At 35.1% G+C, this 24,384-nt stretch overlaps 1 long non-coding RNA gene and 1 other non-coding gene across 2 annotated transcripts in view; one reads left to right on the forward strand and one right to left on the reverse strand.

Annotated features, from left to right (window-relative positions):
- Positions 1–24,384, forward strand: part of LOC132365315 (uncharacterized) — a 796,238-nt gene that overhangs the window by 646,496 nt on the left and 125,358 nt on the right. The window lies entirely within an intron of this gene.
- LOC132365682 (U6 spliceosomal RNA) lies at positions 20,761–20,863 on the reverse strand. The gene has a single exon (XR_009503200.1). It is a non-coding gene; the product is annotated as a U6 spliceosomal RNA (small nuclear RNA).

Genomic DNA, 24,384 nt, shown 5'->3' on the forward strand with positions numbered 1-24,384 from the left:
AGGACTAATTGATTATGTCTTTTTGAACATCTGCTACAGCTGGCCTCACACACATATCCTTAATTCACCTATAAATGAAAAAAAAAAGACTAGTATCATACCTACTATTAGCTTCACTGGATGTTGATAAAGTCATTCATGTGGAAACCATTTTTAAACACAATTTTTGAGGCTCAGCTGAAGTATTGACCTAGGGTAAGAGCAAAAGAGATATTTTAGACATGTAAGAATTCATAAATTTTACTTTTTATCCACCATTTCTGAGAAAGTTATTTGAGAATCTATATCAGAAAAACAGAATAAAACCAAGAAAGAAATGTTATGAAATAAAGGGACTGGCCTTGGAAGGAAACAATCATGATACTAAAATGAGAGCTTTGAAACAGATCTGGAGAAAAAAAATCAGGTATCATAAAATAAATGTGATTAAAAGAATTTAAATGAAGAGGTGGAGAATTTTGGGCAGATAAGCAGAAATTATAAAAAAGAATCTAGTGGAAATTCTGAAATGGAAAACATGACTGAAGTTAAGAATTGAATGGATCTGTTTAACACCAGAATAGAAATAGCAAAAAAGAAAACTAGTGACAGAATTAGTAATCCTGATATATCAGAAGAAACTACCCAGACTAAAGCATAGGAAAATCAAAGGATGGAGCACAAGGCACAGTGGATATGATTTAAGTCTAAAACATATGTGTAAATAGAGTCCAAGGAGAAGAGACAGAGAGAATAGGGTAAAAGAAGTACTTGAAAAGGTAATGGCTGAGAATTTTCCAAAAACTGCTCAAGGACATCAAATCACAGATTCAAACATTTCTGTGACCCTAAACAAAATTAAAAGACTAAACAAAACACTTAAGCTTATAAAGTCATAGTGTTGAAAAACAAATATAAAGAAAACCTTAAGTCAGCCAGAGGAAAATGATACATTACATTTAAAGAACAGTAAAAATGGGAAATGACTTTGAACAAACATGATAAAATGTATTGTATAAAAATACAATACAATGAAATGATATCTTCAAAGTATTGATGGGAGAGAATAAAAGCCCTCTGACCTGGAATTCTGTAATCATTGAAAATATTGTTCAAAAATGAGAGAAAATAAAGCCTTAGATAATAGCAAAAGAAATACTGATATGATACAGTAGCAGTAGAATCACATTAAAGAAAATACTAAGGGGGATTCTCCCTACAGAGAAGTAATTGAGATTCCGAAAGAAAACAAGAGCAATAGAAAATATGGGGGTAAATATAAATGTTGATTTTTAAAAACAAAAATAATTTTATGGGGATATATAGTATATATAATATGTGCACTACATATAATGTTGGATATACATATATAACATCCAAGAATGAAACAAAAAAAAATTAGAGAAAAGGATATAAAGCAATTACAATAATCTAAAGTCTTTGAAGTTTTAACAGTACTAATTTCCATATAGACTTTAATAAGTCAAGAATATATGTGGGCATTTCCAGGAAAACAACTAACAGAATACTAAAAACACATAATTAAAAGTTAATATGTGCAGAGATATGAGCAAAAAGTTAGTAGATATATTGCAATGTAAGTTTAAAAAATAAACAATACAAAAATATCAGGAAAAGGAAAACAGAGGAATGAAGAAAATATTACAATCAGAAAACCAATAATAAAATGGTACATTTAATTCCAACCATATCAATGCTTATGTTAAATATTAATGGAGTAAACACTCTAATTAAAAGACAAAGATTATCAGAGTCAGTAAAATAGCAAGAACCAACTATATGCTACAAGAGATGCACTTTGAATGTAGTGACACAGAGAGATTAAAAGGATATGGATGGAAAAGATATATCATGCAAACAGTAAATGTAAGAAGGTTAGAGTGATTATAATAATGTCATATAAAATAGATGTCAACACCCAAGGATTTGTTCCATTTCATAATATAAAAGGGTCAATTCATCATAAACATTATGAACGTGTGTATGTTTTCAAATGGAAGCAAAATATGTAATACAAAAGGACAGAATTATGGGAAGAAATAAATACTTGTTCAACCTCAGTGAAAAATTTTGGATAATATAGACAACTTTTTAGAAAAATATAGATCACCAAAATTGACAGAATAAGAAATAGAAAACCTGGATAGTCTTATACCTATTAAAGAAACAAAATTTGTAATTAAAAATCACCCCACAAAGAAAATTTCAGTCACATATGGATTGACCTGTTAAATTCATCAAACATCACAGATCTTATACAGACAAATCTTTGAAAGATTAGGAAAAGAGGAACACTTTCCAATTTCTTTTATGAGGCAAGCACAATCTTGATATTAAACCTGATAAGGATGTCCCAATAAAGGAAAATTATGAATTAATCTCTCAAGAACAGAAATGTTAAAATCCAAATGAAGGGGCTTCCCTGGTGGCGCAGTGGTTGAGAATCTGCCTGCCAATGCAGGGGACACGGGTTCGAGCCCTGGTCTGGGAAGATCCCACATGCCGCGGAGCGACTGGACCCGTGAGCCACAGTTGCTGAGCCTGCGCGTCTGGAGCCTGTGCTCCGCAGCAAGAGAGGCCGCGATGGTGAGAGGCCCGCGCACCGCGATGAAGAGTGGCCCCCGCTTGCCACAACTAGAGAGAGCCCTCGCACAGAAACGAAGACCCAACACAGCCATAAATAAATAAACAAATAAATAAATAAAATTAAAAAAAAAATCCAAATGAAATATTAGCAGACCAAATCCAGCAATATATAAGAAGATAAGACATTATGAACAAGTTGGATTTGTTTCAAGAATATGTTTGGTTTCACATTTGAAATTAACCAATTTAAACACATTAATGGAATGAAGAAGAAAATAATTAGCTAAATAGAATGAAAAAAATTTGATAAAATTCAATAAATATTTTATGATATAAAACATTACAAAACTAGAAATAAAAGTTCACTTCCATAGTATGATACAGAGAATCTACCAAAAACAAACAAACACATGATGAACTTCATACAACTGTGAAATGTTTAGTTTTCTTCTGGATGTTGTGGAGAAGATAAGGATCCCTGCTATCACCACTTTATGCAACATCACACTGGAAATCCTCAGCAAGACTTAGTGAAGTCAAATACTTTCTAAAAATTGATGGAGTAAAAAGTAAAGGTTTGGGCACAATTTGTCCAATAGAGATATCAAAAAGTAACATAACTATGAAAAATTGGAAAGTATGGGAGAGAGATGGGTGTAAAGTGAGGTGAATCATTGTATCAAATTAGAGAGTCAACAGATATTGTATTTAATTAAATAAGTAAGACCATTGAGACTAACGGAACTTATCATTAGTCTTAGAAGTAAAACCAAAGAATTTAAACTTGACTTTAGGGTGGAAGACTGGAGTGGGGGGAAGGTGGAATGTAATACTGTGCTTTCATTAAAAGCTCTTTTGACTTTGTTCATTTTATAACATTGAAGTTTTTATTAAAATTATTTAAAAATCACATAATCATGGTATAGCTGAAAGTGTGCATGCCTTTGAAACAGGTAGCTCTGGATCCAAATCCTGCTCTACCACTTATTAATTGGTGACATTTACTATGTTACTTAAACTTCTGAGCAGAATGTTGTTCTTATAAAGGTTATTTGAAATAAGTATTCAGAACCTGTTAGTATACCTCATGTATTTTATAATCTATTTTTACTTAACAATATTGTATAAATTATTTCTTTGTCAATAAACACAATTTTTGACATTGTTTTTAAGTGTCAAAGGAATAACCCATTATATACAATTCGGAATTTGTTCATTCAATACTCTTAAGTTTAGTGACATAGTTAGTTTCCATTTTTTTTTTGCAATTATAAAAAATGTCATAAAAAACATTCTGAAAAATAATTTTGGTTTATATCTTAGGAATATTACTTCAGGACTAAGCATTAGAACCGGAATTCCTAGACCATATAATATGTGCATTATTAAGGAGTTTATTTTGGGGAATTCCCTGGTGGTCCAGTGGTTAGGACTCTGCACTTTCACTGCTGAGGGCCCGGGTTCAGTCCCTGGTGGGGGAACTAGGATCCCACAAGCTGCGTGGCCAACAAAACAAAACAAAACAAAAACTACAATGCGCTATCACCTCACATTGGTCAGAATGGCCATATTAAAAAGTCTACAAATAACAAATGCTGGAGAGGGTGTGGAGAAAAGGGAACCCTCCTACACTGTTGTTGGGAATGTAAGGTGGTGCAGCCACTATAGAAAACAGTATGGAAGTTCCTCAGTAAACTAAAAATAGAATCACTATATGATCCAGCAACCCCACCCCTGGGCATATACCTGGACAAAACTATAATTCAAAAAGATACACCCCAATGCAAAAAAGATGCACCCCAATGTTCATAGCAGCACTATTCACAACAGCCAAAACATGGAAACAACCTAACTGTCCACTGACAGAGGAATGGATAAAGTAGATTTGGTACATATATACAATGGAATACTACTCAGCCATAGAAAAGAACAAAATAATGCCATTTGCAGCAACATGGATGCAACTAGAGATGATCATACCAAGCAAAGTAAGTCAGAAAGAGAAAGACAAATACCATATATTATCATTTATATGTGTAATCTAAAATATGGCACAAATGAACCTATCTACAAAATGGAAACAGATTCACAGACATAGAGATCAGACTTGTGGTTGCCAAGGGGGAGTGGGGGAGGTAGAGGGATGGACTGGGAGTTTGGGGTTGGTAGATGCAAACTATTACATTTAGAAAGGATACACAACAAGGTCCTACTGTAGAGCACAGGGAACTATATCCAGTCTCCTGGGATAAACCATAATGGAAAAGAATATTTAAAAAATGGATATATGTGTATAACTGAGTCATTTTGCTATCTAGCAGAGATTGGCACAGAATTGTATATCAACTGTACTTCAATAAAAAAAGGAGTTTATTTCATATTGCCAATTGCCCTCAATAAATATTGTAAAAATGTTCCCTTCACTATTGATGCTTAAAAAGTGCCTTTATTTCTATAATATTAACACACTGAGTATTATATTTTTATATATTTTGCCAATATCATGAGTTTAAAAATATTTTCTCTTTTTAAAATTGTAAAGCACTATGGAATTTAAAGAATCATTCAATAAAAAAATAAAAATTAAAAAATAAAGTAATTAAATTAAAAACATTTTTTCCCATATTAATTTATCTGTATAATTTATTTTGGCATGTCAATACTTTTAATTTTTATTTTATATTATGTTTTAATATATAGTCCTCATTTATCAATCTTCTCTTTCAATATATTCTTGACTATTCTCAATAACACCAACAAAAATAGTATTAAATGCATCAGGCTTTCATTAATTCATTCACTTATTCCATCAGCCATGTGGTTTGACAGGAAGATGTAGTGGTGGTGTGGGTGGTTGTAGTATTTCCCAGTAATGGATTAAATTTCTCTAGTTATTGCAAGTATACATGGGAAAAGGTTGAGCAGATTAAACAATAGAAATCTAGAAAAAATGTATATTGGGGTATATTTTTCTAGACCTTGTATATTATAAAATGTGCTTCTATTACTTTTATACTTGACAAATTTATTGTTTATGAAATTCTTGGGTCCCAAACCTCATGGCCTTAATCCCTTATCTTCTAGCATTTAGAACAATGTTAGTTTATATCCTCTGGAAAGCAGATGATGAGACAGAGTGAAGAGAGCAAGGGGTTTATTAGTAGGTAAACCTCTGAAGATAGAAGGAAGCAGAATTGGGCAGGGAAGGTATTCAGATCATGATATGGATCTGAAACTTGTGAAAGGAAAGAAGGAAGGAAACATTATTGAGCAGGGAAAGCCTCAGACTGTGATGCATCTGACAAAGTCTTGGCCAACTCAGTATGGTGCTCCAGAGCAAACAAATCCTATTAGAGGAGTCCCAAGTTGGGCAGAAATGGTCTTTTTTTTTTTCCCTCCATCTGTGGCTCATCTTCTCATTCGCTTAACACGTTCTTTTGTAGAGCAATAGTTTTTCATTTTGATAAGGTCTTTCGTTCTTTCTTCCTTCCTTCCTTCCTTCCTTCCTCTCTCTCTCTCTCTCTCCCTCTCTCTTTTTTTATTCTATGGACCATGCTTTTGGTGCTGTATCCAAGAACTCTTTGCCTAACCCAAATGCTGCAAAGATTTTCTACTGTGTTTTCTTATAAAAATTTTATATTTTTTCTTTTATATTTAGGTCTATGATTCATTTTTACTTAACTTTTATAAAAGGTGTGAAAATCGGGTCCAGGTTCTTTTTGTTGTTCTTGTTCCTTTTTGGCATATGGATGTTCGATTGTTCCAGCAATTACCCAAATTTTCTCCAACTAAATTTTTCTGTCCTATACCAAGTTCCCATATGTGTCTGTTTCTAGACACTTTTCTCAATTTTATCATGCCAATAAAACACTGTTTCTGTTATCATAGCTTTATAATGTTTTGATATTGTTGGGCAAGCCCCCATCTCATATTTTTTTCTTCAAAACTTTTTTGATTCTTCTAGATGCTTTACTTTTCTCTTTGAATTTTAAAACCATTTTGTCATGTACCATAAAAATGTCCTCTAGGAATTTCTGTTAGTCTTAACGCAAAGATGTCACAATTACAGATACTTGTCACCAGATAGTTAGTGTTGGTTGGAAACTTTTCCTGAAATGGGACAGAAATGCATGGTTTTTTCCATGCAACTTAGGCATAGTATTATAAATAAATAGTTGGAAAAAATAATTGAATTTTAATTCAATTAATTCTATTTAATTAATAGTGTGTGGGAATTAATATCACTATGATAATGAGTTTTTCTATCCATGAATTTTATATATTTTCCATTTATTCAGGTCTGTTTTATGACCTTTAAAAGTTTCAGAATACTCTCTCCAAAGGTCTTACACATTTTGGTAGATCTATTTCTAGATATCTTGCAGTGTTTTTGTTGTTTGTTTGTTTCTTTAATGTCAGTCAAATCCTTTTTAAGGTTTCATTTTCTAAATGATTATTAACAGTGTATAGAAACATTATTAATTTTTACGTTCATCTTGTATTCAACAATACTGGAAAATGTTCTAATTAGTTCTAATAATTCATTCTAGATGCCTATTGATTTTCTAAGTTGATAATCTTGTTTTCATGAATATTCACATTTTCTGTACCTCTCCTTTTCTTATTTCTTTTGTCTACCTCCTGCTCCTCCCCCTCCTTCTGTCAAATATTCTAGTAAGATGTTGCTTAATAGTGACAGCAAGAGCCGCAGTTTGTCCTTGACATTAGTAGGAAAGTTTCTAACGTTTCAATATAAGGCATGCTCTTTACTATATATTTGATTGATACCCTTTAATAGATTAGGAAAGTTCTCATCTATTACTTGTTAAGAGTTTGTTGGTTTATCATGAAAAAATATTAAATAATATCAAATATTAAATCAACATAGTAAAACAAAATTTAATTATATTTTTTTGTGATTCCTGACAGACTTATTTCTATATTATGTTTTTCTATTTTCCTTTAAAAGGATTTTTTTTTTCTTTGTAAATGATATATTCCAGAACCCATCCTGGGCCTACTGAATTGATAGCTGTTTAAAGGATAAGAGGTGGAGCAGGAATCTATGTTAAGAAAGAGAACCTTTCCAGGTCAAGTTGATGATAAGAGAGGTTATGAAACTATATCTGCAGAATGAAGCCCAAGCTCCTTGACCCTTAAAAAGAGAACAATTCCTTCATAAAGACTTTTGCTTATTTCTCCAAGCTTCATTGCTTGCCCTTCTATCCCATGTTTTGTGTTCCTGCAATGCTGAACTGCCTTGGTGTATGCTGTCTCTCAGTCTAAATGCTTTTGCTTTATCAGTGCTCCCAAGATATGGCTGATATCTACAGATCTTCCTCCTCTTATGATGGGGTTATGTTCAGAAAAACCCATCACAAGTTGAAACTATCCTTAGTCGAAAATTCATTTAAAACACCTAACCTACCCAACATCATAACTTAGCTTAGCCTACCTTAAATGTGCTCAAAATATTCACATTAGCCCACAGTTGGGTAAAGTCATCTAACACAAAACCTGTTTTATAATAAAGTGTTGACTATCTCATGCAATTAATTGAATACTGTACTGAAAGTGAAAAACAGCTGGTTGTCTGGGTACAGAATGGCTGTAAAGGTATATGGGTTGTTTCCCCTCCTGACTAGGAGCTGCCACTTGCTGCCCTGCCCAGCATCACAAGAGAGTATCTACTGCATATTACTTGCCAGGCAAAAGAGCAAAATTCAAAATCGGAATTACAGTTTCTACTGAATACATAGAGCTTTCACACCATAGTGAAGTCAAAAAATCGTTAAGTTGAGCCATTGTAATTGGGGACAATCTCTAGTCATCATTTAATGGGCAACTCAGTTGAGTCCGCTCAGGTTAGGCTGAGAATGAATCCGTCTTCTGTCCCTCTGTCACACCACAGGACATTAGAAATCCCTGCTCAGGGACTCTGTGATTTCTTTCAGGGAGGGACTTGTGCCTATTCTCCAGTGAGGTCCCAGTGCCTAGAGTAGTGTGGACACATGGTCACCACGCAATGAAAGCTTCTGAAATGGAACCAATTCTTCCAACACAGAATGCTCAGAATTGAACTCCTTTTTTCTGAGCCCTCATCTGTACTATCTGGGCATGCTCCAAACTCTGACTATGACATTGGGTCTTTTCCAGTGCTCTTCGGTAATGCCAAATGCTTATTTGATGTACCAGCACAATTTTTCCTCAGAGGGAGTCTGAAACATACCTCTGAAGTCAGTTAACTGTTTCGTTGCAGCGAAATCTTTGAGTGAGAACACATTCATAAGCCAACATATATCCTTTCCACAGTGGGTGTGTGTGGAGGTGGGCGAAGTGGGAGAATATGTCTCTGTGTTTTTATACATAAAGGTACTGAAACACTGTTTTATTTTTTCCTGTTATATCCTGTGACATCCATTGACAAGCATTTTGAAAAGTAGTCATATATAAAAGAATGTAACTTTAGAAAAGTAGAAAAATGAAAAGTGTGGGGGAAGAATTTTAAAGTGTTTTTAAAAATTATCGATATTTGGCTACAGATGCCCAATTTCTATTAGGAAACAAAATACAACTGCACCCTTATTATTTCCTAGCTCTCATTCTGAGTTAGTGAGCCTGGCTGTTTGCGCTTCCTGCTCCATTCCCACCATGGTGTGAGGCTCTGTAAGCAACACATGCAATTCTCTTTGTCTTCATGAATAAGCTTTTTTTAGACACTCACCCATAGCAACATATGAACATGCACAGTAACATATGAACATGACAGTGATCAGTCACATTTAGTCATTGTGGTTCATTAAGTCCTAGCAAGTCATTAAAATAGGAAATCTGCTCTTTAAAAGGTTTGATATTATCGGTCAAGCACTTTTTAAAAAGACACAGAACTAAAGCCGTTAAATAAATAACTGTTGTGACTGATGAAAAGATTTCCCAAGTCAGGACCAAGAGGGAGTTTCAAATACTCACTGTTGGCCCTGCTTTCTGGAGCAGCTTTGACATTGGCTACTCTTAGCAATAATAAAAATTCCTTAAAGTTATATAGCTCTTTGAAATTTACAGATTGCTCTAACATACATTTTCTTGGGTAATTCACTCAACAAATTTTTGATGAAAGCAGTTTTCATTATTTCCATTTATGCAAGTATATCTTAAGCCCCAGGAAGGTAACTTGGCCAACTTGACTCAAAAGTTTTAGGGCCAAGGTGCAAACTTGGGCCAGGTGAGCCCTGCACTGAGGCCCTTTCCATTGCATCACCACTGAACCCAAGCAACTCACGCTGTGGTAGTGGTAGCAAACTCTAAAGTTTTCAATTTTAGATACTGTAGTATAATATACTCTAAACTATTGGTGAGAGGGTGGAAGCATGACTCACCCAACTCTTTCTTACCCTGTGATCTGTCTTGGAATTTTCACAGGCCAGCATTCGTATAACAGTTGAAAACAAACAACATGTCTCTATCAAGCTCTATTCACAAGAACAATATGACACTAAGGATTGTGCCCCTTAACGGAGACTCTGAGACCAGGATGAGACCCTTATATGTACTCTGCACCATAACAAGGAAAATAGATTTACTTAGAGTTTTTGATCTCACCTAAAAAAAAAAAAAAATAGATTTATATTTCCGCTAAGAGCAACACTCTCTCTGTGCGCTAGTTCTATCTCACATTTATTTTATTGGCAATGCATGCAACTTCTGATGGGAACATTTATTTCCAGAATTAGTTTGACCAAATTATAAATGCCTCCAATGGAACAGCTTGTACTAATAAATAGATTTCCCTCTCACTTCAAAACCTACTGCTACAAGGTTTTTAAAGAGCATTTATCAGAAACCCCCAGACAATCCTCCAACTTCAATTGAACCAATTAATTTTATGCAATGAAAAATCTGAAGGAAGTCTCTTGACTGCCTCTTTGACACTTTATATCCTGTGATATTTTATTTTTAGCAGTAAGTGATTGAGAGCCATAGACATGACTGTTTTTTAAAATGGTATGTGGGACTCCAACCTACATTTTTTTTTATTTGTTAGCAGTATTCTTCTGCCTAAAACCCACTCACACTTTGAAATCTTACCTCATTGTGTCATAACAATGATGTGTCATTCTTCATTTTAAAAATCTGAGAAAGAAATCAAGTTATCTGGAGAAAGTGATTAAAAATACACATTACAGAGTAGAGTTCTGGGATATTTTTATTAACACACCTTAGCCACAAGCATCTTATTTGACTGGGAAGACAGACTTTAAAACTTAGAATAAAATGTAGATTTTTTTTTCCATTATGATGTTGACCCTCAAGGTACATAAGTCCATTAATTTTTTTCAAGAATTTTTTTAATTACAAAAATGTATTCGTCAGATAAATATTATATTTCTGGTTCCAGTGGGTGTCAGATGATATAAAGGGTACACATCCTCCTCTTTGCCTTCTGAGAATGGAATGCCTGCCATTATTTTTATTATTATATTATTATGCAATTGTTACTCAGCAACTCCTCCATTTTGCTTTAAGCTCTTCAGAACTTACTTTATAAAAGCTATGGAACATTTAAAACCAAAACTTTAAGGAGGCAGCAGGATACTATCTAAATACTCAGCCCTATAAAAGTTTACAATAAACAGTTACAGTCATCTGAGTTCATACCCACGCTTACTGCTTTTGCTGTTTCTACAGAAGAGGTGTCTGTCCATCAGTGTTAGACTAATTCCTCCATATGGGTCTGAATCACATTTCTTCCCACTAAAACTAGCCCCAGCACATTTTCTCTCCCATCTTTATTTCTTCTTACTAAAATTTTCATCAACTGTCTTCAACATATTCAAATTTCTCCTTAACTAAAGCCAAAAAAGACAATTGATTCATTTTCTCATTCTAGTTCACCTAACTTTCTCCTTTATTTTACAGCCAAGGTTCTCGAAAGAGTACGTTATACACTCTTTCCAGTACCTCATATATCATTTACTGTTTGTTAACACATACGGTTTTGTAGTTGATTTTTTCCAGCTTTATTGAGATATAATTGACATAAAACATTGTATAAGTTGAAGGTGTACATTGTGATGATTTGATACACGTTTTTTAAAATTAATTAATTAATTAACTTATATTTTTGGCTGTGTTGGGTCTTCGTTTCTGTGCGAGGGCTTTCTCTAGTTGCGGCGAGCGGGGGCCACTCTTCATCGCGGTGCGCGGGCCTCTCACTATCGCGGCCTCTCTTTTTTTTTTTTTTTTTTTTTTTTTTTTTTTTTTTTTTTTTTTTTTTTTTTTTTTAAAATTTTATTTATTTATTTATGGCTGTGTTGGATCCTCGCCTCTGTGCAAGGGCCTTCTCCAGTTGTGGCAAGCGGGGGCCACTCTTCATCGCGGTACGCGGGCCTCTCACTATTGCAGCCTCTCCCGCTGCGGAGCACAGGCTCCAGATGGGCAGGCTCAGTAATTGTGGCTCATGGGCCCATCCGCTCCGCAGCATGTGGTATCCTCCCAGACCAGGGCCCGAACCCGTGTCCCCTGCACTGGCAGGCAGACTCCCAACCACTGCGCCACCAGGGAAGCCCACGCGGCCTCTCTTGTTGCGGAGCACAGACTCCAGATGCTCAGGCTCAGTAGTTGTGGCTCACGGGCCCAGTTGCTCCGCGGCATGTGGGATCCTCCCAGACCAGGGCTCGAACCCGTGTTCCCTGCATTGGCAGGCAGATTCTCAACCACTGCGCCACCAGGGAAGCCCTAATACACTTTTATATTGAGAAATGATTACCAGAGTAGGGTTAGTTAACACCTCTATTACCTCACATAATTACTTTTTTATAGTGAGAACATTTAAGATCTACTCTTAGCAACTTTCAAGTATATAGTAAAATAATATTAACTATAATCACTATGCTGTAAAACAACTTATTCATCTTATAACTGGAAGTTTGTACCCTTTGACTGACATCTCCCTATTCTCCACCCCTACCCCCCAGCCCCTGGCTACCACCATTCTACTCTCTGTTTCTAGGAGCTCAGCTTTTTTTAGATTCCACATGTAAGTAATAGCATACAGTATTTGTCTTTCTCTGTCTGACTTAATTCACTTAGCATAATGCCCTCAAGGTCCATCCATGCACCCGTATCACAAATGGCAGGATTTCCTTCTTTCTCATGGCTGAATAATATTCCATTATATATATAGTATATATATTATACACTACATCTTCTTTATCCATTCTTCCAGTGATGGACACTTAAGTTGTTTTAGTGTCTTGGCTGTTGTGAATAAAGCTTCAGTGAACATGGGAGTGCAGACAGCTCTTCAAGATCCTCATTTTATTTCCACTGGATATTTACCCAGAAGTGGGACTGCTGGATCACGTGGTAGTTCTATGTTTAATTTTTTGAAGAACCTTCATACTGTTTTCCATAGTTCCATTCCCACCAACAGTGCACAGGAGTTCCCTTTTCTCCACATCCTCAGCAACACTTGTTATCTCTTTCACTCTCTCTCTTGTTTTTTGATAATGGCCATTCTAAGAGATATGAGGTGATATCTCATTGTGGGTTTTTGTTGTTGTTTTAATTTTATTTATTTATTTATTTTTTATTTTTGGCTGCATTGTGTCTTCATTATTCCATGTGGGCTTTCTCTAGTTGCGGTGAGTGGGGGCTACTCCTTATTGCAGTGCGCAGGCTTCTCATTGCGGTGGCTTCTCTTGTTGAGAGGCATGGGCTCTAGGCGTGTGGGCTTCAGTAGTTGTAGCATGCGGGCTAAGTAGTTGTGGCTCTCGGGCTCTAGAGCGCAGACTCAGTAGTTGTGGCTCTCGGGCTCAGTTGCTCCATGGCATGTGGGATCTTCCCAGACCAGGGCTCAAACCCATGTACCCCGCATTGGCTGGCAGATCCTTAACCACTGTGCCACCAGAGAAGCCCATCTCATTGTGGTTTTAATTTGCATTTCCCTGATGATTAGTGATGTTGAGCATCTCTTCATGTACCTGTTGGTCATTTGTATATCTTCTTTGGAAAAATGTCTATTTAGTTCTTCTGCCTGTTTTGTAATTGGATTATTGTTGTTTTGTTTATTCGCTTGTCTGTTTGCTATTTAGTTGTATGAGTTTCTTATATACTTTTGATATTAACCCCTTATCAGGTACATGGTTTGCAGATATTTTCTCCCATTTCTTAATTTGCCTTTTTATTTTGTTGATTGTTTCTTTTGCTGTGCAGAAGCTTTCTATTTGATGTAGTCCCACTTGTTTATTTTTGCTATTGTGTCTTGTGATTTTTGTCATATCAAAAATTTTTGCCAAGATGCATCTTGAGAAGCATTTTCCCTGTGCTTCCTTCTAGGAGTTTTATGGTTTCAGGTCTCATGTTTAAGTCTTCAACCTATTTCAAGCTAATTTTTGTGAGTGGTTTAAGATAGGGGTCAATTTCATTATTCTGCTTGTGAATATACAGTTTTCTCAACACCATTTATTGAAGAGACTATCCTTTTTCCATTGAGTATTCCTGGCCCTTGTCAAATATTATCTTCAACTATCTTCTAAATTGAATAAAATAAAAATGTTTTATATTTATGCTCGTTTTTACCATTTTTAGTACTCCTCTTTACTTTGTATAAATCTAGTTTTTTGTAGAACCAAAACTTCTGCCTGAAGAACTTCCTTTAATGCTTCTTCTAGCACAGTTCTGCTGGCAAAGAATTATCTCTGCAGTCGTTGGTATGAAAAGAAAAAAACTTGTTCTGTCTTTACTTTTGAAAGGTAGTTTTATTGGGTGTACAATTCTGGGTTGACAATTTCTATATCTTTAAACACTTTTAAGATGTCACTCCATTGCCTTCTGCTTTGCTATATTCTTATCTTTGTTTCTTTGCATGTAATGTTTCTCTTTCCTCTGCCTTCAAGATATTTTCTTTTTCTTTGGTTTTAAGCAGTTTGACTGTTATATATATATACGTGTGTGCGCGTGTGTGTGTGTGTGTGTGTGTGTGTGTGTCCTCTGATTCTTAGATCTGTGGTTTGTTTTCGTCCTTTAATCTTGAAAAATTCTCATTACCTCTTTAAATATGTCTTCTACCACACTCTGTCTCTCTTCTTCTTTTGGGAGAAGGTGCATGACACATGCATATTAGGCCAACTGATATTGTACCACAGCTGTTGGATACTCTTTTCTCTTTCTCTCTTTTTTTCTTTTCTTCTTTCCTTCCCTTCCTCTTTCTTCCTCCCTCCTGTTTTTCCTTCCCCTTTCTTCTTTCTTTCTTTCTTTCTTTCTTTCTTTCTTTTTTCTTTCTTTCTTTCTCTCTCTCTTTCTTTCTTTCCCTCTCTCTCTGTTCCTTCTATTTACCTTTCATTTTGGATATTTTTATTTACCTATCTTCTCATTCACTGGATATTTTTCAGTAGTATCTGGTCTTCTGATAAGTTCAGTGAAGGAAATCTTCATGTTTGATGGTTCTTTTTTTTTACTAGCATGTACTCAACTTTTAAAAAATAATTCTTTCTCTCTGCTATAATTTTTATCTGTTCCTGTATGTGATCTATCTTTCCCACTATATACTTTAACATATTAATCATGACTATTTTAAAGACCCATCTGATTGTTCAAATATCTGAGTCATTCCTCTGGTTCTATTAATTGCTTTTAACTATTGAAATGGATTTTTTCTTGTTTCAGTGTGTGTCTTATAGTTTTTGACTAAATGATTAACGTTGTTAAAAAGAAGTATAGAATCTGAGATAAATAGCATATATGCCAGTAAATGGTAAAGCCCCCCTCCCCCCACCCCTCTTTACTTGCCTCTTCTTCAGTAAAGCTCTTGGTGTGGGGAGTGGATTTCCATAGCTGAGCTGGGCTTGGTAAAGCTGTTCCTGGTATAGCACAGGCTTCAGGTCTTCCAGTGTCTGGCTTCCATTAGCTTGTATTTAGTGTGTTACCTGGGAAGTTGGAAGATCTTTCTCAGTGTTCTAATGCTAGTCTCAGGTTTTGGTAGTCCCTGCCACTAGATTTCTCATGGGGAGTAGGGCATTTTACTTTCCTGGTCAGTTTTAGGCAGGTTTGTGTGCCTGGGTCTCTGTGGTTTGGCTTTTTCTCCATTCCTGCTCCTTTTTTCAGTATTCTCAGGCAGAGGTTTTCTGCCTTTCCTGCAGTAATAGCAGATCTCTTTTTTGAAGAGTGTAGGATGCTAGGTTCAAGGAGAAGGAGTTTTGCTTCTACTTCTAACTCAGCAAGAATGGATCTCTGGTTGTGTCCTCAGTATGATAGGCTCCCCTACCCCTTTCCCAGAGGCAGACAGGTTTTACGTCTATTCCTACCTCAGAAGCAATGAATCTCTACTCATGCCCTGGGAGGAGTTTATTTCCCCACAATAGCAGGTTAAGGCTTTTGTTTTGTAGGAAAGAACACTTCAGGGAAGTAGGCACAGCCTTAGCCTGGTCATTAGCAGCTGCTGTTCACCGCCTTCACACCTGTGCCACTGGCGGGGCTCTACCTCATCACTTGCACTGCCTCCATTTTTTTCGTAAGCCCCTGATGGAGGTCTGTTGAAAAGAGGGTGTGAGTGAGTGTGACCTCCCCTTGTGTCTCACTCTACCAGCTATTCTTAAATGAAATGCAGAGTCACACTTGGTATTAAGAATTTGTTAAATTTAGCTGATTTCTTTTTACCCACTTGTTTGGTGTATGTCCCATACTCTGCCTAAGGTGAATAAGTTTGTATGTCTTGGCTTCTTTTGGATGAGGCTTGTCCTTATTTAGAATTCAGTTTACTTGATTGTCTTGTGACTTCAGCTCTCTAATGAGCTCAAGAAAAATGATTATTTTGTATATTATATGGCTTTTCTCAGGGTTAAGGAAGGAGTGCTGTTTGGATCTTTCAACATCTTCAAGGAAAAGTAAGCTTTCAGCTAATGCCATTACAGTGGGAGGTGCATAACAAACTTTCACTATTTCCCTAGCCCCCTCCTCAAGCTTGTACTACCCTTTTATTTTACTGTCTTTCCAGTAGCTATGGAGCAACTGGATCATGGTAAAGGTAGAGTAAGGCTGTGGGCTTGGAAAGGCACTAAGTTTAAAATCACTTAAATTTATTTTATTAAAATTCTAAAGATATAATGTTTTCTTTGTCTTTTGAACAATATGGTAGATAGCTAGAGTATCAATCAAATGATAAATTAGACAAGTGTGAAAAGAGAACAGATGGAAGAAAGCAGGAAAGGTAAATGCTGACTCAAACTAACTTAGATGAGATAGAAGAATTTGGGAAATGAAATTTCATCAGGTTAGGCAACTCTCTCTCTGTCATCACCTTGGCAAGTGTTAGAAAAAGGGATAGTTTGATAGAATATGTCTCCAGCCACAATATATAACAGCTTTGAAGATTAAGATATCTGGTATCCATCTCCACAAATGTGGTGATATGTATAAGTGACATTTAGCCCTCTTAATAACATAAATAACTCTCACAAACATGGAGCCAGATTTTCTGCTGAAAATGTAAGTTTTGGGTTTTACATAGATTTGTTAACTCTTTGCAACTAGACATGAAAGGCAATTGACTTTCCAGGCAATATACTAGAAATATGAATCCTATGTCTGTCAAACCTGTTTGAATTATGTGTCTTGTTGTGGATCTCTCTGCTAGGTCATTTGGCATTTCCCCCACAATTTTTAAATCTTGTAATGCAAGACTCAGGTAAACATTAAGCTCAGCCTGAAAGCAGAGATTCTGAATTGCAACAGGAAGGCTGAGAGGGCTATGTAGAGGGGAAAAGAGGGTGGTCCTACTTCTTCTTTAAGAAGATCATATGCATGAGAACTTCAGGTTACTTTTCACACTGACTGGGACAGCTTTCAGCTTCTTTTCTGGTAACCAGACTCAATCACTGCCCCTTCAGGTGTACTCTCTACTTACAATCCCTTCCATATAAAATGCTGGGACTGTGTTATCATCACGCTTTCTATATTCTCATTTAAGGTCTACTTGTGTTATAGCAAAACAACTTCTATAAAAGAACCATCAATCCAAGAACACAGGTGTGAGCAAATTCTTCTTGGCAAAGTCATTTCTAATCACCAAAATGTTCCAGAGAACCGATTCCTTTTCTAGGAATGTTCCGAATGTAGGCTCATAGGAAGAGTTCTGTGTCTTTAAAGTGGAAAGGATGTTATTGATCTTTTAGTCTATGCACTGGCTGAATATCCTTAGGAATCTCACTCAAGCTTTATTTTGATATATCTTGTTATAAACTGACCTAAACCAATCTGGATATACAAATATTTACGCTTCTTAGGGTAGAAATCAATAGCCAATAGTTGTAAGCAGGAGAAGGTTATATACTGCTTTCATGGCATCTTTCTAAGTAAAGAAAGCAAACTTTCTAAGTAATTAAAAATGAAATTCTTCTGTAAATATAGTCATTTAGTAGCCAGCATACACAAAACTGTCCTATAAACTCTACCACTCCTCGGCTTTATGTTTTTCCTTTAGGGTGCTAAGACTATACCTAGCATGAAAGATTCACTGGACGACGCAATATTATAGCAGTAGGATTCAGCTGACTACCTCGTCAGACTTGGGTCAACAGTAGTCTTCCAAACTAGTGTTTAGACAGAGGCCTCTGTAGTAATCAAACGTAGGGGGCCCTTCTTAAAGGGAAATGTTTGGTTAGACTTTTAAACTATAGTCTTATGACAGAGTAAATGTTTCTAAAATATTTTATATTTTTAATTTTATTTTTTTATATTTGCTAATATAACATTTATTGATGTTTGGTATTTTATTTTCCTCTACTAGCATCTTTTATAAGAATAAAAGTGTATAAATTAAATGTTTTTTTGTAACCAGAAATACTTGCCACAGATTAACTCCTAAAAAGGCCCCAATTTTCTATTAATTTTTTAAAAATATTTTAGTCTCTATTTTGAAAATCACTAATTTACACAATAAAATCTATTTCTAAATTTATTTTGCTAATCTTTAAATTCTATAGTGTTGACCAGCCAATGAAGACACCCAAAGCACTTGTAGTAGCCATTTCTGGTGTGTGTCTCTTTGATTCTGTCTTCACTCTTTCCCAGGTCAAATTATTCATCCCTCTGTTTCAATAAATGTATTTCAATGAAAATAGTAAAGGCGCTGGATAATGCATACAGGGAAGGATGATGGGTGTCAGTCTAGGCAAAGGGAGATTGAGGTCAACTGTTCAGAGTGGGACTTCACTGGCTTCTGTGAGAAAACCACACCTTTATATTTTTCCTAATAAATGAAAAAGTTCAGATTTTTATTATCTCTGAACAATCTATAGAATTGTAAATACATTTTTTCCTCAATATAAGGGAATATCCTGTATAAGCAGAAAAAATGGTAATAGTTCTTCAGCCTAAAATTCCATTTGGAGGGAGAGGAGCTTAAAGTACTATTCAATTGTATAATTGTCTTCCACAGACCAACCTCCTTGAATCAGTCTCACAAAAAAGAAAAAACAAACAAAAAAACCCCAAAAAACACCTTCCAAAGGAAAAAACAAAACAAAACAGACAAACAGCAAAAACAAAAAAATGAACTAGACCTGGAACTGTTTTGGTGCTTTATTTTAAAGCAAGAGACCATATGAGGTCCTTTGAAAGACTTGGTCTAAAGAGCCACTTTTACATTTTTTCCTGGCCTCCATAAAAATTCAGATCAATTTCCTGTATGATCCACATCTACAAGGATATACAGAAGTTAAAAAAAAAGAGAAAACACTCAAAGAAAGATTTAACTGTGTTCATTACACTAAACTTACATAAACCAGGATGTGGCTAAATCTATTCTGAAAGGATTTTCAACATTAAAGGTTAAAACAAAAAGAAGCCTCTAGTTAACCTTCAATTAACCGTAGCTGCCTGGCACTTTCGTATTAATCAAGATTTTACTCTTCTCGGGTTATTTTTATGACATTCAATTTTATTTGGTTTCTTCAATATATTTCTCAGAGGTAAAATAGCTCTATTTTATGGGTGAAAATCAAATCAAAACGTGGAAGGCTTCCTGGGTGACCTTCATAAAGTCATCTCCCTGAGGTTCTTTTCTTATTTTTAAAATGACAATAATGAGGTCTCCTCCACTGTGCTGTGGAAGAATGGAATACAATTGGCAGAGAAGGAGGATAGTGTTGAAAATACTAAAAGTTTGGGGGCCAGATAGACGTAGTTTCCACCAGGTATGGGCTTTCAGACATTGGGCAAGGTATTAACTTCTCTGAGCTTCTATTGCCTCATCAATAAAATAAAAATATAAATCCTAAATGGAACACTGCCATGTTAGATAAATTAATGTATGTACAGGACTTGGTATATAAAACACACAAAAAAAGATAGCTGCTATGTTCTGAATGATTGTGTCTTCCCAAAGTTCATATGTTAAATCCTAATGACCAATCCTAATACTATTTGGAGGTGAGGTCTTTGGGAGGGTAAATTTTAATCTTTTTAAAAAATAATCCTGATCAGGAGTAAAGTTAGGATCTGCAGGGTCTCACCACACACTTTTTGTTTCTCTCAGAGAAATGGCAAAAGAATGTGGGTGTTAGGAGGGAAAGTCATAGTTATATTCTAAAGCAGTGATTTCCAAACCACTTTGCATCAAATTCACCTGGATAGCTCTTAAAAATTCCCAGATTCAGGATCCCAACCTCTGATTCAATAAATCTGAAATATATCAATGAAATTTGTGTTGTCCAGTGATGTTTTTGTAATTGTGGTAAAATATACATAACATAAAACTTACCATTTGAACCATTTTTAAGTGTAAAGTTCAGTGGCATTAGGTACAGTCACATTTTCATGCAACCATTCCACCATCCATCTCCAGAACTCTATTCATCTTGCAAAACTGAAACTCTATACCCATGAAATAATACCTCTTCATTCGTCCTTCCTCCAGGCCCTGGCAACTATTATTCTATTTTTTGTCTCTATGAATTTGATTACTCTAGTTATCTTATACAGGTGGAATCAAAAAGTATTTGTTCTTTTGTGACTGGCTTATTCCACTTAGCATAATGTTTCCAACATTCCTTCATGTCTTAGCACGTGTCAGCATTTCCTTCCTGTTAAAGGCTAAATAATATTCCATTGTTTGTATATATTACATTTTGCTTGTCCATTCATCCATGATTGGACAACTCCCCAAGTGACTTTTTTAAAAATATGAAATTCTTTACAAATGTGTGTGTCATCCTTGCCCAGGTGCCATGCTAATCTCCACTTGTTCCAATTTTAGTATGCTGTTGCCAAGCTCAGAACTCCAAGTAGTTTTGGACAGTACCAATAAGGCAGTTTTTTTTTCAGCTGCACATGGGTGGAACATTAAATCAATTTAATTGAGTGACCAGTATTTTACAAAGACACAGAATAGAAGAAAATAGAACAAGTAAAAATGGTAATAATAAGTAAATGTGTTATTTCAAAAATTTTGTTTCTTAACTGTATGTGTTCGCTGCAAGGGAGGGTGGTGAGTGTGCCACGTCAGGACATGAAATATATTTCTTACAGTTGCTTTCAATCAAAAAGATGTGAAAGCCACCTGTCTAAGGACCAGAATATAGAGTATGATTGTATGATAAGTAAGTTAACACAATGTTCTCAGCTTGAAAGTTGCTCTAGAATTACAGTAGCCATGATTTTACTTTGAATGTATTCAAAATAAGAGAATGTGAAAAGAAAAAATGATTGAGAAATGTCCTCTGTGAATTGATTTGGACTCCACAGTTCATCACAGAGATCTGAATATTGCTTATTAATGAATCATTTTCATAACACTGTCTCAGGAGTTATATATGAATTTGGCATCTCTCTGATACACTAAGCTTTTATAGGCTGCAGAAGTAGATAAAGAATTGCTAACGGCAGTAATGAAGAGGTGTGAATGCCACCAGCAATTCAGGGTTCTGTTCCAGCTCAGGAAACATACCACCAAAATCAAAATTAATTTTCCCCCCCTTTGGCATTTTTCTCAGCCATATGTGGTTTTTAAGTTATTGTGGTGACTTCTCTCACTTTATTGAAAATATACAGGATTCATTTATCTAAGATAAATATGATTTTACTTGGTATGTTTTCTGAAATAATGGTATGCAATATGCATCAGAAAATAAGGCAATTATATAATAACTGTTTGTGAATTGTATTTGGTTCTGCCAGAATTTATGAAAGATATATGTTTAACAGATGTAAATGTTTATATTAGCTCATATGGAACATAATCATTCATCTGTCTTTTAAAGAAGTCTGGAACTCCTGTTCATCACCAGGAGAGTTATTCCTATATTGCCTTAGATGTTCAGTATATGACTCCACCTCAAATCCTCTGTGAGTCGCCTGATGCTGACACTGGCATTAATATAGGCAAACATGGTATTCCCAAGTAACCAAAGTTCATGTTTTGTTTTAATTCACAGGGAAGGTGGTGGAATAGATGAATGAATGGAAAGAGATAGATACATGATAGATAGATGATAGATGTTAATATATCAAAATAGTACAGTCTAAATATACAATTAAGCTTTTAAAAAATATAATAAATACACAGGCTTTCAAACATAATGAGAACTATATTCAGAATTATAATACTTACTAGTGTATAAGAACACTTTATATCATGTATCTTCATTGATCCTCAGCGCTATGTGAAAAAGACCAAACTGTACACATTTTACAAAATAGAAACCAGATACTGACATTAACCGCCTTGCCAACTCACAGGCCAGGGACGTATCAGAGGCAGGAATCAATTCCTGGGGACTGGCTTTTAGTCCAAGTATCATTCTACTAAACTGCTTCATGAAACAAGCAGAATTCTTCACTACCATTTATTTTGTTTTTAAAATCGCCCAATTTCAGGATGAGACACTTTTGGCCAATTAGTTAAGCTCTGATTTAAAAATTATTGATTATTACCACAAACTACTAGATAGAAAAATACAGAGCAAAAATAATTTTATTCTTTCTTATTTTGTAAACATGTTAGTGGAGGTTCCCAAACCCAAGTGAGTCTCAGGATCCGCTCCAGGGCTTTCGGACAATACAGGTTCCTGAGCAGAACCTAAACGTATGTGTTGCTCAGGAATCTCAGTTTTCCTAAAGGTCCACAGCTGATTGTGATGCTCAGGTAAGTTTGAGAACTGCTGTTTTAGAAAAATGCTTTGGAGTAATTTTGGTGAAAAACCGATCAGAAAAATCAAATAAAAGACAATACATGTTTTACTTACACACCATAGTCCGCAAGTCTGAAGAGAACGCTGGTTTTGTATAACCAGAAGCTTATAGAAATCAGGAGACTTTTTTTTGTTTAAGAAAAAGAAAACATCATTATGAAGACAAAACTAGTTTTAAAAAAGAGTATTTACTAAGAATGGGGAAAGTAATCATAACAAAAACATTTTACGAAAGCTTTAAACTGCAAACATCTGCCTGACATAGTGCTGTGCTTAACAATATCCTGAAAATCCCTCTCTATTAGTTCGTAAACATCTTCCTCATTCCTTTTAAATAAAAGAATGTCCATTGTGTGGATGTTCCATAGTTTATTCAACAACTATCTTATGGATGGCATTTAGGATGTTTTCAATATTTTTCAATGACAGTGAAAACAATCTTGTGTATACGTATTTTCATATTATTGGAGATATATCTTCAGGAAAAATTCCTGGAAGTGGGATCACTGGGTCAATATGTAAACACAGGTGTAATTGCTTTAGATATTGCTGAATTTCATCCCCAAAGGGTTGTGTCAATCTTCTTTCGCACCAGCATTATGGGAGAGCGCCTATGTCCCCACAGCCCTGCAAAAGAGTGTTGCTATTCTTTTTAATTTCTACCAATCTGACAGGTGAGAGGTGGCATCTTAGTGTAGTTTTAATTTGCATTTCTCGTTTCTCATGAGTAAAGTGAGCCTTTATTCATATGTTTAAAGGTTATTTTTATAGATTTCTTGTGAATTGATTAGACATCTTTTTAAATAGAGGACTGAAATATTCTGTTTTTTTCCCCAAATGTGATAAATATACTATCAAATCCTATATGCTGATTTTTAACTCCATAAAATACATTTCACAGTGACCATAAATAGTGCAATTATATAATTAGACTACCGATAATGGCTTGTTATTTTCTTACTGAATGATACATCTTAAAGGTATATATCTTAACTTTCATGATTCACAAAGCCAGTCCTAGGGAAGAAAAAAAAAAATGAACCAATTCCATCAATAGGCACTGACAATTCTTAATTAAGAGTATTTGCTAAGTAGTCAGTCCTAAGTAGTGACATTTATTACAATATTTTTAAAACTGTTTTACGTATTTGGCCATTCTAGTATCACTGTTTGAAATGACTTCTACCAAATCTAGAGTTTTTGCAGTGTTGTACTAATAGGGTCACAAAATAAATGTGCCACAAAATGCCATTCCAGTGTTCTGTAGTATTACCATTTACTTGTCTTTATTTAAAACTATTTTTTGTTTGCTATTTATTCAAATAGTTTCAGTTCTAGTAATTGCATGTTTACTCTTGTGGGTACAAATGATGTTTTATGTTTTGTGGTGTGTGTATGTGTGTGTGTGTGTATGTGTTATCAAGAACCTAAATGTTTTCAGTCACAGATATTACATTGGTCAAAACTGATCTCGTAAGATTGGTTGTGAAACATGGAAGAGTAATAGTAAAATACTTTGTCTTTGCACTTAGAATAGAAAGGGCAGTTTATACTCTCTTTGCCCATTTGAAAAAACGTGTGGTGTCAAGCAAAATTTTCTGCAATGCTCATC

The sequence above is a fragment of the Balaenoptera ricei genome, chromosome 4, assembly GCF_028023285.1.
Source record: "Balaenoptera ricei isolate mBalRic1 chromosome 4, mBalRic1.hap2, whole genome shotgun sequence".
NCBI classification, from domain to species: Eukaryota; Metazoa; Chordata; class Mammalia; order Artiodactyla; family Balaenopteridae; genus Balaenoptera; species Balaenoptera ricei.